Source organism: Salvelinus fontinalis, chromosome 39 (assembly GCF_029448725.1).
Source record: "Salvelinus fontinalis isolate EN_2023a chromosome 39, ASM2944872v1, whole genome shotgun sequence".
NCBI lineage: Eukaryota > Metazoa > Chordata > Actinopteri > Salmoniformes > Salmonidae > Salvelinus > Salvelinus fontinalis.
In genome coordinates, this window is record NC_074703.1 from 27382227 (window position 1) to 27401547 (window position 19321).

Genomic DNA, 19321 nt, shown 5'->3' on the forward strand with positions numbered 1-19321 from the left:
TTTAGGGAAAGCCCATCCATCAACAGGAGATTTTTAGGGAAAGCCCATCCATCTACCAGGAGATTTTTAGGGAAAGCCCATCCATCAACAGGAGATTTTTAGGGAAAGCCCATCCATCTACCAAAAGGTTTTTAGGGAAAGCCCATCCATCTACCAGAAGGTTCTTAGGGAAAGCCCATCCATCTACCAGAAGGTTTTTAGGGAAAGCCCATCCATCTACCAGAAGGTTTTTAGGGAAAGCCCATCCATCTACCAGAAGGTTTTTAGGGAAAGCCCATCCATCTACCAGGAGGTTTTTAGCGAAAGCCCATCCATCTACCAGGAGGATTTTAGGGAAAGCCCATCCACCTACCAAGTGGATTTTAGGGAAAGCCCATCCATCTACCAGAAGGTTTTTAGGGAAAGCCCATCCATCTAGCAGAAGGTTTTTAGGGGAAGCCCATCCATCTACCAGAAGATTTTTAGGGAAAGCCCATCCATCTACCAGAAGATTTTTAGGGAAAGCCCATCCATCTACGAGAACGTTTTAGGGAAAGCCCATCCATCTACCAGGAGGTTTTTAGGGAAAGCCCATCCATCTACCAGGAGAATTTTAGAAAAGCCCATCCATCTACCAGGAGAATTTTAGGGAAAGCCCATCCATCTACCAGGAGGTTTTTAGGGAAAGCCCATCCATCTACCAGGAGGTTTTTAGGGAAAGCCCATCCATCTACCAGGAGGTTTTTAGGGAAAGCCCATCCATCTACCAGAACGTTTTAGGGAAAGCCCATCCATCTAGCAGGAGGTTCTTAGGGAAAGCCCATCCATCTACCAGAAGGATTCCGTCCTCGTTCTCTGTATAGCAGATTTTATAAGTGAAGTGGAACCAACCCAAAGTATTGCCTGACAGATTTCTCCTCCCCCACTGTGGCAAGCAGAGCCACAGCCACCTGTCATGAGAACATGGGAGAGGACAGAGAGAGAGGACAGAGAGCAAGAGGACAGAGAGCAAGAGGATAGAGAGAGAGAGAGAGGACAGAGAGAGAGAGAGGACAGAGAGAGAGAGAGAGAGGACAGAGAGAGAGAGAGAGAGAGAGGACAGAGAGAGAGAGAGAGAGGACAGAGAGAGAGAGAGGACAGAGAGAGAGAGAGAGAGAGAGAGAACAGAGAGAGAGAGGACAGAGAGAGAGAGGACAGAGAGAGAGAGGACAGAGAGAGAGAGAGAGAGGACAGAGAGAGAGAGAGGACAGAGAGAGAGAGAGGACAGAGAGAGAGAGAGGACAGAGAGAGAGAGAGGACAGAGAGAGAGAGAGGACAGAGAGAGAGAGAGGACAGAGAGAGAGAGAGGACAGAGAGAGAGAGAGAGGACAGAGTCAAGTTTGGGCTGACTACAGGTCAGTCGAGCCCTGAAGACAGGACTACAGGTCAGTCGAGCCCTGAAGACAGGACTACAGGTCAGTCCAGCCCTGAAGACAGGACTACAGGTCAGACCAGCCCTGAAGACAGGACTACAGGTCAGTCCAGCCCTGAAGACAGGACTACAGGTCAGTCCAGCCCTGAAGACAGGACTACAGGTCAGTCCAGCCCTGAAGACAGGACTACAGGTCAGTCCAGCCCTGAAGACAGGACTACAGGTCAGTCCCGCCCTGAAGACAGGACTACAGGTCAGTCTACAGGTCAGTCCAGCTCTGAAGACAGGACTACAGGTCAGTCCAGCCCTGAAGACAGGACTACAGGTCAGTCCAACCCTGAAGACAGGACTACAGGTCAGACCAGCCCTGAAGACAGGACTACAGGTCAGTCCAGCCCTGAAGACAGGACTACAGGTCAGTCGAGCCCTGAAGACAGGACTACAGGTCAGTCGAGCCCTGAAGACAGGACTACAGGTCAGACCAGCCCTGAAGACAGGACTACAGGTCAGTCGAGCCCTGAAGACAGGACTATAGGTCAGACCAGCCCTGAAGACAGGACTATAGGCCAGACCAGCCCTGAAGACAGGACTACAGGTCAGTCCAGCCCTGAAGACAGGACTATAGGTCAGTCCAGCCCTGAAGACAGGACTATAGGTCAGACCAGCCCTGAAGACAGGACTACAGGTCAGTCCAGCCCTGAAGACAGGACTACAGGTCAGACCAGCCCTGAAGACAGGACTACAGGTCTGACCACAAGTCAGACCAGCCCTGAAGACAGGACTACAGGTCAGTCGAGCCCTGAAGACAGGACTACAGGTCAGTCCAGCCCTGAAGACAGGACTACAGGTCAGACCAGCCCTGAAGACAGGACTACAGGTCAGTCCAGCCCTGAAGACAGGACTACAGGTCAGTCCAGCCCTGAAGACAGGACTACAGGTCAGTCCAGCCCTGAAGACAGGACTACAGGTCAGTCCCGCCCTGAAGACAGGACTACAGGTCAGTCCCGCCCTGAAGACAGGACTACAGGTCAGACCAGCCCTGAAGACAGGACTACAGGTCAGACTAGCCCTGAAGACAGGACTACAGGTCAGACCAGCCCTGAAGACAGGACTACAGGTCAGACCAGCCCTGAAGACAGGACTACAGGTCAGTCCAGCCCTGAAGACAGGACTACAGGTCAGTCCAGCCCTGAAGACAGGACTACAGGTCAGTCCAGCCCTGAAGACAGGACTACAGGTCAGTCCAGCCCTGAAGACAGGACTACAGGTCAGACCAGCCCTGAAGACAGGACTACAGGTCAGTCCCGCCCTGAAGACAGGACTACAGGTCAGTCCGCCCTGAAGACAGGACTACAGGTCAGACCAGCCCTGAAGACAGGACTACAAGTCAGACCAGCCCTGAAGACAGGACTACAGGTCAGACCAGCCCTGAAGATAGGACTACAGGTCAGACCAGCCCTGAAGATAGGACTACAGGTCAGTCCAGCCCTGAAGACAGGACTATAGGTCAGTCCAGCCCTGAAGACAGGACTATAGGTCAGACCAGCCCTGAAGACAGGACTACAGGTCAGTCCAGCCCTGAAGACAGGACTACAGGTCAGACCACAAGTCAGTCCAGCCCTGAAGACAGGACTACAGGTCAGTCCAGCCCTGAAGACAGGACTACAGGTCAGACCAGCCCTGAAGACAGGACTACAGGTCAGACCAGCCCTGAAGACAGGACTACAAGTCAGACCAGCCCTGAAGACAGGACTACAGGTCAGACCAGCCCTGAAGACAGGACTACAGGTCAGACCACAAGTCAGTCCAGCCCTGAAGACAGGACTACAGGTCAGACCACAAGTCAGTCCAGCCCTGAAGACAGGACTACAGGTCAGTCGAGCCCTGAAGAGAGGACTACAGGTCAGTCCAGCCCTGAAGACAGGACTACAGGTCAGTCCAGCCCTGAAGACAGGACTACAGGTCAGTCCCGCCCTGAAGACAGGACTACAGGTCAGTCCCGCCCTGAAGACAGGACTACAGGTCAGACCAGCCCTGAAGACAGGACTACAGGTCAGACCAGCCCTGAAGACAGGACTACAGGTCAGACTAGCCCTGAAGACAGGACTACAGGTCAGACTACAGGTCAGTCCAGCCCTGAAGACAGGACTACAGGTCAGTCCAGCCCTGAAGACAGGACTACAGGTCAGTCCAGCCCTGAAGACAGGACTACAGGTCAGTCCAGCCCTGAAGACAGGACTACAGGTCAGTCCAGCCCTGAAGACAGGACTACAGGTCAGTCCAGCCCTGAAGACAGGACTACAGGTCAGTCCAGCCCTGAAGACAGGACTACAGGTCAGTCCAGCCCTGAAGACAGGACTACAGGTCAGTCCCGCCCTGAAGACAGGACTACAGGTCAGTCCCGCCCTGAAGACAGGACTACAGGTCAGTCCCGCCCTGAAGACAGGACTACAGGTCAGTCCCGCCCTGAAGACAGGACTACAGGTCAGACCAGCCATGAAGACAGGACTACAGGTCAGTCGAGCCCTGAAGACAGGACTACAGGTCAGACCAGCCCTGAAGACAGGACTACAGGTCAGTCGAGCCCTGAAGACAGGACTACAGGTCAGACCAGCCCTGAAGACAGGACAACAGGTCAGTCCAGCCCTGAAGACAGGACTACAGGTCAGTCCAGCCCTGAAGACAGGACTACAGGTCAGACTACAGGTCAGTCCAGCCCTGAAGACAGGACTACAGGTCAGACTACAGGTCAGACCAGCCCTGAAGACAGGACTACAGGTCAGACCAGCCCTGAAGACAGGACTACAGGTCAGACCAGCCCTGAAGACAGGACTACAGGTCAGACCAGCCCTGAAGACAGGACTACAGGTCAGTCGAGCCCTGAAGACAGGACTACAGGTCAGTCGAGCCCTGAAGACAGGACTACAGGTCAGTCGAGCCCTGAAGACAGGACTACAGGTCAGTCGAGCCCTGAAGACAGGACTACAGGTCAGTCGAGCCCTGAAGACAGGACTAGAGGTCAGACCAGCCCTGAAGACAGGACTACAGGTCAGTCCAGCCCTGAAGACAGGACTACAGGTCAGACCAGCCCTGAAGACAGGACTACAGCTCAGACCAGCCCTGAAGACAGGACTACAGGTCAGACCAGCCCTGAAGACAGGACTACAGGTCAGACCAGCCCTGAAGACAGGACTACAGGTCAGACTACAGGTCAGACCAGCCCTGAAGACAGGACTACAGGTCAGTCGAGCCCTGAAGACAGGACTACAGGTCAGTCGAGCCCTGAAGACAGGACTACAGGTCAGTCGAGCCCTGAAGACAGGACTACAGGTCAGTCCAGCCCTGAAGACAGGACTACAGGTCAGTCCAGCCCTGAAGACAGGACTACAGCTCAGACCAGCCCTGAAGACAGGACTACAGCTCAGACCAGCCCTGAAGACAGGACTACAGGTCAGACCAGCCCTGAAGACAGGACTACAGGTCAGACCAGCCCTGAAGACAGGACTACAGGTCAGACCAGCCCTGAAGACAGGACTACAGGTCAGACTACAGGTCAGACCAGCCCTGAAGACAGGACTACAGGTCAGTCCAGCCCTGAAGACAGGACTACAGGTCAGACCAGCCCCGAAGACAGGACTACAGGTCAGACCAGCCCTGAAGACAGGACTACAGGTCAGTCCAGCCCTGAAGACAGAACTACAGGTCAGTCCAGCCCTGAAGACAGAACTACAGGTCAGTCCAGCCCTGAAGAAAGGACTACAGGTCAGACAAGTCAGTCCAGCCCCAGCTGGTTCCGTAGCATCAGTAAGGTCAGAGATGCATGCAGCCTAGAGCTACAGTACATCTAGGACCCCGTTTTGTAGGACAAAACATTAAGATGTAGAATACACTGGCTGAACAGATAGATAGATATTACACTGGCTGAACAGATATCCCTCTATGACACGTTGAGTAAGCAATCATGTCATAGTCTGATCTATTCATGACATTTCTATCCACAACGTTCAGAACATTTACACTGACAGAAGGCTAACTGTCTGCCTCCTAAATGGTACCCTATTCCCTAGTGTCAGCTGGGTGCCATTTGGGACACAGACCCTGGCTGGCTAAAGCCCCTCCACTACATCCACTCAGTAGACTGGTCTGTCCTCTCCGTTCCCTAGGGAACCACAGTAACCCTACACCCTTCTATCTGGCATTGGATAGACAGCAGACTGGGTAGGATCTGGGTCAGATCCACTTACACTGGCTCAGGTGCTGCTGGGTGGAGGATGGAGAGACGGTGCCCCCCCCCAGAATGGGCCTACTGTTGAGGGGAAAGGCCCTAGAACCCCTGTCCCCCCCGAGCTTGTCTGACATAGCAGCCCAACTCTGACCTAAAACAATGGCTGCGATCTGGCGTTGTGAGTGTGTATTCTCTCTACTGTTACTACTACTAGGTCTCGTCTCTGTGGATGTCCTTAGCTTACCTGCTCAATGAGTTGGCAGTCTGACACCTTGGCAGACCTTTACACTACGGGAATACTCTCTCCCTATCCATGGCAACACAGAATATCACACTCCAGAACATCTGGGGTCAACCTTGAAGAGAAGGCACTGAAAGGATATATCTGGGGTCAACCTTAAGGAGAAGGCACTGAAAGGATATATCTGGGGTCAACCTTGAAGAGAAGGCACTGACAGGGTATATCTGGGGTCAATCTTGAAGAAAAGGCACTGAAATGATATATCTGGGGTCAACCTTGAAGAGAAGGCACTGAAAGGATATATCTGGGGTCAACCTTGAAGAGAAGGCACTGAAAGGGTATATCTGGGGTCAACCCTGAAGAGAAGGCACTGAAAGGATATATCTGGGGTCAACCTTGAAGAGAAAGCACTGAAAGGATTTATCTGGGGTCAACCTTGAAGAGAAAGGCACTGAAAGGGTATATCTGGGGTCAACCTTGAAGAGAAAGCACTGAAAGGATATATCTGGGGTCAACCTTGAAGAGAAGGCACTGAAAGGATATATCTGGGGTCAACCTTGAAGAGAAAGCACTGAAAGGATATATCTGGGGTCAACCTTGAAGAGAAGGCACTGAAAGGGTATATCTGGGGTCAACCCTGAAGAGAAGGCACTGAAAGGATATATCTGGGGTCAACCTTGAAGAGAAAGCACTGAAAGGATTTATCTGGGGTCAACCTTGAAGAGAAAGGCACTGAAAGGGTATATCTGGGGTCAACCTTGAAGAGAAAGCACTGAAAGGATATATCTGGGGTCAACCTTGAAGAGAAGGCACTGAAAGGATATATCTGGGGTCAACCTTGAAGAGAAAGCACTGAAAGGATATATCTGGGGTCAACCTTGAAGAGAAGGCACTGAAAGGGTATATCTGGGGTCAACCTTGAAGAGAAAGCACTGAAAGGCAGTGAAGCCGCTCTTCTACAAACTTCAGAATGCAGATTCTACCAGGACTAGTGAGTCATTAGTACAGATAATGTAGTAGTCATCATTATCAACAGATTCTACCAGGACTAGTGAGACATTAGTACAGATAATGTAGTAGTCGTCATTATCAACAGATTCTACCAGGACTAGTCAGTCATTAGTACAGATAATGTAGTAGGCATCATTATCAACAGATTCTACCAGGACTAGTGAGTCATTAGTACAGATAATGTAGTACTCATCATTATCAACAGATTCTACCAGGACTAGTCAGTCATTAGTACAGATAATGTAGTAGGCATCATTATCAACAGATTCTACCAGGACTAGTGAGTCATTAGTACAGATAATGTAGTAGTCATTATTATCAACAGATTCTACCAGGACTAGTGAGTCATTAGTACAGATAATGTAGTACTCATTATTATCAACAGATTCTACCAGGACTAGTGAGTCATTAGTACAGATAATGTAGTAGTCATTATTATCAACAGATTCTACCAGGACTAGTGAGTCATTAGTACAGATAATGTAGTACTCATCATTATCAACAGATTCAACCAGGACTAGTCAGTCATTAGTACAGATAATGTAGTAGTCATCATTATCAACAGATTCTACCAGGACTAGTGAGACATTAGTACAGATAATGTAGTAGTCGTCATTATCAACATATGGTTGAGTCTCTAGTACAACATCTTGTAGTAGTCACCATTATTATCAACAGATTCTACCAGGACTAGTCAGTCATTAGTACAGATAATGTAGTAGTCATCATTATCAACAGATTCTACCAGGACTAGTCAGTCATTAGTACAGATAATGTAGTAGTCATCATTATCAACAGATTCAACCAGGACTAGTCAGTCATTAGTACAGATAATGTAGTAGTCATTATCAACAGATTCTACCAGGACTAGTCAGTCATTAGTACAGATAATGTAGTAGTCATCATTATCAACAGATTCTACCAGGACTAGTGAGTCATTAGTACAGATGATAATGATGACTACTACAAGATGTACTAGACTCTCAACCTTCTGTTGATAATAATGACTATAATCCCCCTCATCCTGTAGGTCTATTGAGAAGGAAGCTACAGTTATCCCCCTCATCCTATAGGTCTATTGAGAAGGAAGCTACAGTTATCCCCCTCATCCTATAGGTCTATTGAGAAGGAAGCTACAGTTATCCCCCTCATCCTATAGGTCTATTGAGAAGGAAGCTACAGCCATCACTCTCATCCTATAGGTCTATTGAGAAGGAAGCTACAGTTATCACTCTCATCCTATAGGTCTATTGAGCAGGAAGCTACAGTTATCACCCTATAGGTCTACAGTTATCACTCTCATCCTATAGGTCTATTGAGAAGGAAGCTACAGGTATCACCCTCATCCTATAGGTCTATTGAGCAGGAAGCTACAGCTATCACCCTCATCCTATAGGTCTATTGAGAAGGAAGCTACAGGTATCACCCTCATCCTATAGGTCTATTGAGCAGGAAGCTACAGCTATCACCCTCATCCTATAGGTCTATTGAGAAGGAAGCTACAGGTATCACCCTCATCCTATAGGTCTATTGAGCAGGAAGCTACAGCTATCACCCTCATCCTATAGGTCTATTGAGCAGGAAGCTACAGTTATCACTCTAATTGTCTATACATAGTGACTGTGAGTCGGTCTGGCTAATTGTCTATACATAGTGACTGTGAGTTGGTCTGGCTAATTGTCTATACATAGTGACTGTGAGTTGGTCTGGCTAATTGTCTATACATAGTGACTGTGAGTGTGAGAGATAAGAACACAGAATGATTAGTCCTAAATGTCCTGAGACATTACACTGAGACAACAGAGCAGGTCAGAGCAGAACAGAGCAGAGCAGGTCAGAGAAGACCAGACCAGAGCAGAGCAGAGCAGGTCAGAGCAGAGCAGGTCAGAACAGAGCAGAGCAGAACAGAGCAGAGCAGAGCAGAACAGAGCAGAGCAGAACAGAGCAGAACAGAGCAGAGCAGAACAGAGCAGGTCAGTACAGAGCAGGTCAGAGCAGAGCAGGTCAGAGCAGAGCAGGTCAGAGCAGAGCAGGTCAGAACAGAGCAGGTCAGAACAGGTCAGAACAGAGCAGGTCAGAACAGAGCAGGTCAGAACAGAGCAGGTCAGGTCAGAGCAGGTCAGAGCAGAGCAGGTCAGAACAGAGCAGGTCAGAGCAGAGCAGGTCAGAACAGAGCAGAGCAGAGCAGGTCAGAGCAGGTCAGAACAGAGCAGGTCAGAGCAGAGCAGGTCAGAGCAGAGCAGGTCAGAACAGAGCAGGTCAGAACAGAGCAGGTCAGAGCAGAGCAGGTCAGAGCAGAGCAGGTCAGAGCAGAGCAGGTCAGAGCAGAGCAGGTCAGAACAGAGCAGGTCAGAACAGAGCAGGTCAGAGCAGAGCAGGTCAGAGCAGAGCAGAGACCTTAATAACTACAGGCTTATCTGACACACAACACCTAAGCTACACTCATACACAGTCTGACTGTGATACACAGGATTTTATCAGCGAAACTAATTCAAATATGTCAATCTCCTATAGATCATAAAGTAAACACAGGTAACCTCCCTTTGCACTGTGGTTTCCTTGTTCATATGTCTAAGTTCATGTCAACATCTCTCAACGTCTAGACTCCAAACGGTGCCAGTAGGCCCTGAGTGTCAAACAGACCAGGGTGGCGAGGCCCGCTGGCTGCCTGAGGAACAGACCAGGGGGTGAGGCCCGCTGTCTGTCTGAGGAACAGACCAGGGGGTGAGACCCGCTGTCTGCCTGAGGAACAGACTAGGGGGTGAGACCCGCTGTCTGCCTGAGGAACAGACCAGGGGGTGAGACCCGCTGTCTGCCTGAGGAACAGACCAGGGGGTGAGGCCCGCTGGCTGTCTGAGGAACAGACCAGGGGGTGAGACCCGCTGTCTGTCTGAGGAACAGACCAGGGGGTGAGACCCGCTGTCTGCCTGAGGAACAGACCAGGGGGTGAGACCCGCTGTCTGCCTGAGGAACAGACCAGGGGGTGAGACCCGCTGTCTGCCTGAGGAACAGACCGTGGGGTGAGGCCCGCTGGCTGTCTGAGGAACAGACCAGGGGGTGAGGCCCGCTGTCTGCCTGAGGAACAGACCAGGGGGTGAGGCCCGCTGGCTGCCTGAGGAACAGACCAGGGGGTGAGGCCCGCTGTCTGTCTGAGTAACAGACCAGGGGGTGAGGCCCGCTGGCTGTCTGAGTAACAGACCAGGGGGTGAGGCCCGCTGGCTGTATGAGGAACAGACCAGGGGGTGAGGCCCGCTGTCTGTCTGAGGAACAGACCAGGGGGTGAGGCCCGCTGTCTGTCTGAGGAACAGACCAGGGGGTGAGGCCCGCTGTCTGTCTGAGGAACAGACCAGGGGGTGAGGCCCGCTGTCTGTCTGAGGAACAGACCAGGGGGTGAGGCCCGCTGTCTGTCTGAGGAACAGACCAGGGGGTGAGGCCCGCTGGCTGTATGAGGAACAGACCAGGGGGTGAGGCCCGCTGTCTGTCTGAGGAACAGACCAGGGGGTGAGGCCCGCTGGCTGTCTGAGGAACAGACCAGGGGGTGAGGCCCGCTGTCTGTCTGAGGAACAGACCAGGGGGTGAGGCCCGCTGTCTGTCTGAGGAACAGACCAGGGGGTGAGGCCCGTTGTCTGTCTGAGGAACAGACCAGGGGGTGAGGCCCGTTGTCTGTCTGAGGAACAGACCAGGGGGTGAGGCCCGCTGGCTGTCTGAGGAACAGACCAGGGGGTGAGGCCCGCTGTCTGCCTGAGTAACAGACCAGGGGGTGAGGCCCGCTGTCTGCCTGAGGAACAGACCAGGGGGTGAGGCCCGCTGTCTGCCTGAGGAACAGACCAGGGGGTGAGGCCCGCTGTCTGCCTGAGGAACAGACCAGGGGGTGAGGCCCGCTGTCTGCCTGAGGAACAGACCAGGGGGAGAGGCCCGCTGTCTGCCTGAGGAACAGACCAGGGGGCGAGGCCCGCTGTCTGCCTGAGGAACAGACCAGGGGGCGAGGCCCGCTGGCTGTCTGAGGAACAGACCAGGGGGCGAGGCCCGCTGGCTGTCTGAGGAACAGACCAGGGGGCGAGGCCCGCTGGCTGTCTGAGGAACAGACCAGGGGGCGAGGCCCGCTGGCTGTCTGAGGAACAGACCAGGGGGCGAGGCCCGCTGGCTGTCTGAGGAACAGACCAGGGGGCGAGGCCCGCTGGCTGTCTGAGGAACAGACCAGGGGGCGAGGCCCGCTGGCTGTCTGAGGAACAGACCAGGGGGCGAGGCCCGCTGGCTGTCTGAGGAACAGACCAGGGGGCGAGGCCCGCTGGCTGTCTGAGGAACAGACCAGGGGGCGAGGCCCGCTGGCTGTCTGAGGAACAGACCAGGGGGTGAGGCCCGCTGGCTGTCTGAGGAACAGACCATGGGGTGAGGCCCGCTGGCTGTCTGAGGAACAGACCAGGGGGAGAGGCCCACTGGCTGTCTGAGGCTGGGCGCTCATTTTCCACTCTTCCTCTCCTCCAGTCTCCAGCTTTTTAAATGTATTTCTTTATATCAATTGTGAAGACAAATATGAATATTAGCGAGAGCCTGACAAATTCTCACACAAAACGAGGGAGAGAAGGGAGGGACACTTCTAGGTAGAGAGGGAGGGGGAGGGAGGAAGTGGGGGGGGGGGGAGAGGGAGGGAGTCAGGGCTCCAGACTGCCACCATTTTGCGATCCTTTGACTTGGATGTGTGTCCGAGTTACATTTTTAATGAGTCACATCAGTGTGAGCTACACATTTTACATGGTCACCTCACTCAAAATGGCCTCATTCTTTTGTTAGGAGGCTAAAAACATGATTTGGTCAAACAGTGAAGTGCCTGATTCCTGTAATGAAAAGGTCTGTCTGCCCCTGCAGCTGTTTCACTGGGACCTCCTGCTGTGCCCAGCAATACACTCACAATCTCCTTTCCCGGGGAAAACACAGCTGGCCTGCTGTCGCAGTTGAAGAAAGGATGTGATCAGCTCTTTGTAGGGATCATTTTGATTTCTCAGCAACTAAAACAGCAACTACTTTACAACCTAGTTATTTGATATGGCTTTGCGATATGGAATGTGCATTGGCCATTGTGACTGCAGAGGACTCATTGGACGGTGGGCTAAAACTGCAACAATCTTGAAAAACATTTACTGTTGGATGAATACATGGCTACTAGCAGTGGGTGTTATATTGCCAGTTAGCAATCTAGCTAATGTGTTTTGAGTTTCCACTCTCCCCTATGATATTAGCACACAAAGACGCAGGCAAAGTCATCGACACAGAACAAAAACTAATCTGAAAATTATGGAGGCCTATTTTAACAGTAAAATATAACAGCATAATTGTCAACCTAAAATGCATGACAATTACTGGATTAGGTTGCACATGAAAATATTTAGAATCACAACTAGAGTCCTGGAGGGAGAGATCGACTCACTGGCTATGCTGCTTACTGATACTGAAGGGTGAGTCAACAAAACACTCGCCAAGGTGTGGGTTTATGCTTCCATGGGAAGGAGAGTGCAACAACTCTGACCTCTCCACGTCTATAGGCCCAGCCAGGACAGGATCTCTCCACGTCTATAGGCCCAGCCAGGACCTCTCCACGTCTATAGGCCCAGCCAGGACCTCTCCGCGTCTATAGGCCCAGCCAGGACCTCTCCGCGTCTATAGGCCCAGCCAGGACCTCTCCCGTCTATAGGCCCAGCCAGGACCTCTCCCGTCTATAGGCCCAGCCAGGACCTCTCCGCGTCTATAGGCCCAGCCAGGATCTCTCCGCGTCTATAGGCCCAGCCAGGATCTCTCCGCGTCTATAGGCCCAGCCAGGATCTCTCCGCGTCTATAGGCCCAGCCAGGATCTCTCCGCATCTATAGGCCCAGCCAAGACCTCTCCGCGTCTATAGGCCCAGCCAAGACCTCTCCGCGTCTATAGGCCCAGCCAGGACCTCTCCACGTCTATAGGCCCAGCCAGGACCTCTCCACGTCTATAGGCCCAGCCAGGACCTCTCCACGTCTATAGGCCCAGCCAGGACCTCTCCACGTCTATAGGCCCAGCCAGGACATCTCCACGTCTATAGGCCCAGCCAGGACATCTCCACGTCTATAGGCCCAGCCAAGACCTCTCCACGTCTATAGGCCCAGCCAGGACCTCTCCACGTCTATAGGCCCAGCCAGGACCTCTCCACGTCTATAGGCCCAGCCAGGACCTCTCCACGTCTATAGGCCCAGCCAGGACCTCTCCACGTCTATAGGCCCAGCCAGGATCTCTCCACGTCTATAGGCCCAGCCAGGATCTCTCCACGTCTATAGGCCCAGCCAGGATCTCTCCACGTCTATAGGCCCAGCCAGGATCTCTCCGCGTCTATAGGCCCAGCCAGGATCTCTCCGCGTCTATAGGCCCAGCCAAGACCTCTCCACGTCTATAGGCCCAGCCAAGACCTCTCCACGTCTATAGGCCCAGCCAGGATCTCTCCAGGTCTATAGGCCCAGCCAGGATCTCTCCACGTCTATAGGCCCAGCCAGGATCTCTCCACGTCTATAGGCCCAGCCAGGATCTCTCCACGTCTATAGGCCCAGCCAGGATCTCTCCACGTCTATAGGCCCAGCCAGGACCTCTCCACGTCTATAGGCCCAGCCAGGACAGGATCTCTCCACGTCTATAGGCCCAGCCAGGACAGGATCTCTCCACGTCTATAGGCCCAGCCAGGATCTCTCCAAGTCTATAGGCCCAGCCAGGATCTCTCCAAGTCTATAGGCCCAGCCAGGACAGGACCTCTCTCGTAGAGCAAAACGGAGAACAACATTCTGGGGGTTTGCGGGGGGGAGGGGGGGGTCATAGAGCAAAACGGAGAACAACATTGTGGGGGTTTGTGGGGTGGGGGTCGTAGAGCGAAACGGAGAACAACATTGTGGGGGTTTGTGGGGGGGGGGGGTCGTAGAGCGAAACGGAGAACAACATTGTGGGGGTTTGTGGGGGGGGGGGTCGTAGAGCGAAACGGAGAACAACATTGTGGGGGTTTGTGGGGGGGGGGTCGTAGAGCAAAACGGAGAACAACATTCTGGGGGTTTGTGGGGGGGGGGGGGTCGTAGAGCGAAACGGAGAACTCAATCGTGTTCGCAACAGTCAAATCAATCCATAGTGGTCATGTGTGTTTTTTAGGCCAAACCTTTCGGACGTACAGATGTTTTCGTTAGAAGACTGATTTTCGGGATGTCTCATTGTCTGATAAACACTGCTGTAGCTCGGCCACCTTCCACCGCAGATGCGGCCTACACAAAAAAATAGATATCTCTAGTTTAAACTGATGGATTTTGATGGGAATGTTTTATTATGTTACTTAGATTGACGCAACAGGTCAATAAATTCTTAAGGATTAAAGGAGAATGGTTAACTTAGCATTATTTAGAGACCCCGCCCAAAGTTTGAGTTTTGTTGTATTTAGGGGGCTCATTTCTCATTCAGGGGGGTTGAGCCTTGGGCTGTTGCGGTGACCATATTACCGCCACACTGGCGGTCACGAGTCATGAAGGCAGTGAAATTCCACTTGACCGTTTATTCACGGTAATTAGGCTTCTCCAAGGTCTGCTGCTGGTCATTAGTAGCCTACTAAACTTGAAAACTGCCTGGTACTCAGCACTTTATTGTCCATCTAAATCACTCTCACATCAACGCTAATGTAATCAAACACTTCATGAGAGCCCATGAGCTCATGTTGCGCAACATTTCTATAGGCTATGCAATTGCATGAGAAAACAGAGTGATGGCCTCTACTAAAAAGAGGATGATCCCATCAGCTTTCTAAAGACTAGGCCTACTATATTTATGTATCAACTTTCCCAATATTAAGCACATTGTTTATCTTTACAATAGGAGTATAGCCTACCTGGCTGGCATGAAAATGAACCCCGGGAAAAGCGTCCTCCATTCGCTATTTAAGTGCATAGATTACGTATTTTTTCCCCTCTGCCCGTTTCAGGACAGGTGCATGATCATGGTCCATTATTAATCAAAACAATCCGTTTGTATGATGGAAATTTGCATATATTCCAGAATGTTATGAAGAGTCATCAGATGAATTGCAATTAATTGCAAAGTCCCTCTTTGCCATGCAAATGAACTGAATCCCCCCAAAACATTTCCACTGCATTTCAGCCCTGCCACAAAAGGACCAGCTGACATCATGTCAGTGATTCTCTCGTTAACACAGGTGTGAGTGTTGACGAGGACAAGGCTGGAGATCACTCTGTCATGCTGATTGAGTTTGAATAACAGACTGGAAGCTTCAAAAGGAGGGTGGTGCTTGGAATCATTGTTCTTCCTCTGTCAAACATGGTTACCTGCAAGGAAACATGTGCCGTCATTATTGCTTTGCAAAAAAAGGGCTTCAAAGGCAAGGATATTGCTGCCAGTAAGATTGCACCGAAATCAACCATTTATCGGATCATCAAGAACTTCAAGGAGACCGGTTCAATTGTTGTGAAGAAGGCTTCAGGGCACCCAAGACAGTCCAGCAAGTGCCAGGACAGTCTCCTAAAGTTGATTCAGCTGCGGGATTGGGGCACCACCAGTGCAGAGCTTGCTCAGGAATGGCAGCAGGCAGGTGTGAGTGCATCTGCACGCACAGTGAGGAGAAGACTTTTGGAGGATGGCCTGGTGTCTAGAAGGGCAGCAAAGAAGCCACTTCTCTCCAGGAAAAACATCAGGGACAGACTGATATTCTGCAAAAGTTACAGGGATTGGACTGCTGAGGACTGGGGTAAAGTCATTTTCTCTGATGAATCCCCTTTCCGATTGTTTGTGGCATCAGGAAAAAAGCTTGTCTGGAGAAGACAAGGTGAGCGCCACATCAGTCCTGTGTCATGACAACAGTAAACCATCATGAGACCATTCATGTGTGGGGTTGCTTCTAAGCCAAGGGAGTGGGCTCACTCACAATTTTGCCTAAGAACACAGCCATGAATAAAGAATGGTACCAACACATCCTACGAGAGCAACTTCTCCCAACCATCCAGGAACAGTTTGGTGATGAACAATGCCTTTCCAGCATGATGGAGAACCTTGCCATAAGGCAAAAGTGATAACTAAGTGGCTCGGAGAACAAAACATCGATATTTTGGGTCCATGGCCAGGAAACTCCCCAGACCTTAATCCCATTGAGAACTTGTGGTCAATCCTCAAGAGATGGGTGGACAAACAAAAACCCACAAATTCTGACAAACTCCAAGCATTATGCAAGAATGGGCTGCCATCAGTCAGGATGTGGCCCAGAAGGTAATTGACAGCATGCCAGGGTGCATTGCAGAGGTCTTGAAAAAGAAGGGTCAACACTGCAAATATTGACTCTTTGCATCAACTTAATGTAATTGTCAAAAAAAAGCCTTTGACACTTAAATGCTTGTAATTATACTTCAGTATTCCATAGTAACATCTGACAAAAATACCTAAAGACACTGAAGCAGCAAACTTTGTGTAAATTAATATTTGTGTCATTCTCAAATCTTTTGGCCACGGCTGTACAAATGGATGTATTTATGGCATTGGCATTTCATATTCATTAATCATATGAGAGAATGCAGAGTCCACATTCGGCTAATTGATTAGTGTGTGTGTGTGTGTGTGTGTGTGTGTGTGTGTGTGTGTGTGTGTGTGTGTGTGTGTGTGTGTGTGTGTGTGTGTGTGTGTGTGTGTGTGTGTGTGTGTGTGTGTGTGTGTGTTGGGGGGGGCGCCGTTGGGAGCATACTCAGCCCCCTCCTGTACTCCCTGTTCACCCACGACTGCGTGGCCATGCATGACTCCAACACCATCATTAAGTCTGTCTGATGGTCGACGGCGACGAGACAGCTTACTGGGAGGAGGTTAGAGCCCTGGCACAGCGGTGCTGGGGAAACAGCCTCTCCCTCAACGTCAGCAAAACAAAGGAGCTGATGGTGGACTACAGGAAACAGGGGGAGGAGCATCGACAGGACTGCAGTGGAGAGGGTGAAAAGGTTCATGTCCCCCGGCGTGCACATCACTGAGGACCTGACATGGTCCCATCACACCACCACCGTGGTGAAGAAGACACAGCAGCACATCACTGAGGACCTGACATGGTCCAATCACACCACCACCGTGGTGAAGAAGACACAGCAGCACATCACCGAGGACTTGACATGGTCCAATCACACCACCACCGTGGTGAAGAAGGCGCAGCAGCACCTCTTCAACCTCAGGCGGCTGAAGAATCTCAGGCCCACTGGGGGAGAGCTCCCTGCCCTCCAGCACATCTACACAAGCCAGTGTCTGAGAAAGGCACCAAAGATCCTCAAAGACCCCAGTCACCCCAGTCACGGGCTGTTCACTCTGTTACCATCTGGCAAGCGGTAGTGGAGTATCGGGTCTCGGCACAACAGACACTGAGACAGTTTTTACCACCAGGCCATCAGACTGCTGAAAAGACCTAGCTGTCTTCCTGCACAGACCTGTACCTTGGAGACTATTTGCACCGGAGAGACTATATGCCCGATAGACATTATTTGTACTTACTATCCACACATCCAACCCTTACACACACACACACACACACACACACACACACACACTTCTATTATACAGTCTAATATTGACTTTACACTGGTAAAGCTACATCTTCTACTACTTGTTATTTTTCCCTTGACTCTTTTCATTGTTATTATTGATTCATGTTGTGTAATGTTGAGGGAGCGAGCACACAAGCACTTCCCTGCACCTTTTATAACTGCTGTTCACTGGGGTATGTGACCAATACATTTCAATTGATTTTGTGTGAGTTGTAAAACTAACGTCAGTAAACATACATCCGTTCAGCGCACTGCCTGACCTACGCAGGTCATCACTTCACTGCATCAGGGATTCCCTGCTCTCCTTTCAACCCTTCCTCCTCCTCTCCTCATACCCACCACACCATCGTCCGTATGCCTATGAGGGATGGTGAGAGATGTTGCTAGCAAAATACACTTTTGCTCCAAAACCATCCTTGTTACACAGCTGCATTAAATGATATTATGTTCGGGAAACATTAGTGAAACCTTCTATTACTCAGAATGTGTCTCCTTAACAGACATGGCTTGATTGTAATGTATGCATATGTGGAGGAGTGTAAAAACTAGTGTGAACACTAAGTCATCTGTTGCCAAAAATGGTTCAACGAAATGCACCATGGATAATGAATTAAAGCTAGCTATTGCTGTCAATTTGATGTGCTAATACTCCGATGCATTGCAAGTGGGCAATTCCATATTAAAAGGAATTTAGCTGAGACTCCAATTTTTCACTTTAAAATTTATACCTAACAAATACCATTGATTTAAAAATGTTATAAAACATACAACTCTATGCACAATGACCTTGGACTCTATCGTTGTTTAAGACGATGAAACAAGCAAGACAGCTCGTCGGCCAGCCAGCTGGCTAGCGCTTTAGCTAGCCTAGCTACAGTATGCTAGCTGTCAACTCACCCCTCTCTCTCGACGCCTGCTGTCTATGACGAATAAAACACTCCGGAAAGTGACCACCGTGCAAAAACCCAACTGTCACGACGTGCTCTCGCTACCTGTCGCCAGTAACCTCCCGTTTCGCTGTGCATGAAGTGTATGTTTGCTGAATATCATCGGTTTAGTAACGCCAGCAGCATCCGACCATCCTCTCACCTGCTCTTTTCTTCTCCGCTGGTTGGGTGGGAACGGAGCACCGACGAGAAGTGAACCGACAACCTCACAGTGGCGCATGCGCAAAGCCGGTATCGCATGTCATATTCATCTTTCATGGTAGCAGACGATAGATAATACGAAACTGTGATCGCAACATTGTAATCCGACTGTTTGATTATGATATTGCATGCAATGCGCCAATAGTTCTATACTTCACAATGAAATGTGAGTTTCCTTCTGATGCGATGTAAGATCTCTATATCGATAAGCCAATATAGGCCTATTGATAGTCTATTAGGCCCTAACAGGCTAATCTATTGATCATAGACGAGAGCATGTTCAACCAGATAAACGCATGCATTTATTTAGCTATTTTTAAAAAATGTGTACCCTTTTTTTCGCCCCAATTTCGTGATATCCAATTGGTAGTTACAGACTTGTCCCATCGCTGCAACTTCCATGCATTTCTGTGAGCCTGCTTTATGGTTTGCCGTGATAATTTGTACAACAGCGCCGTCCGTTGGATACAGTTTTCAGATCTCATGTTGTGAGTGATATTTGACGGCGTATGAATAATGCAAAAAAAAAGAATGAGATAGATTCGAGAAAGTAATAAACAACTATAATAAGTCTCTGACATTTCAATTTCTACAATGCATCTGAAATCCTGCATTCATATGCACTTCTATTAACCAAATATTTATGAGGCTTTTTCTATAAAAATGTGTCCAAATATATCTACATAATAATAATTTTCCAATAAATATTATATCCCAAAGATTTTCCCATTGATTACTTT

General features: G+C 50.3%; 1 protein-coding gene across 7 annotated transcripts in view; it reads right to left on the reverse strand.

The window, feature by feature from the left end:
• Window positions 1-18934, reverse strand: part of rab3ip (RAB3A interacting protein (rabin3)) — an 84936-nt gene extending 66002 nt beyond the window's left edge. For 2 of the 7 annotated variants that reach the window (XM_055905029.1, XM_055905027.1), the window contains exon 1: window positions 18331-18857. The gene's annotated coding sequence lies outside the window, so the exon portion shown is untranslated. Of the gene's footprint in view, window positions 1-18330; window positions 18861-18912 lie in introns of those variants that run through there. The other 5 variants (XM_055905030.1, XM_055905031.1, XM_055905033.1 and 2 more) reach the window with 5 other exon arrangements.
• Between the last annotated feature and the right edge of the window lie 387 nt (window positions 18935-19321).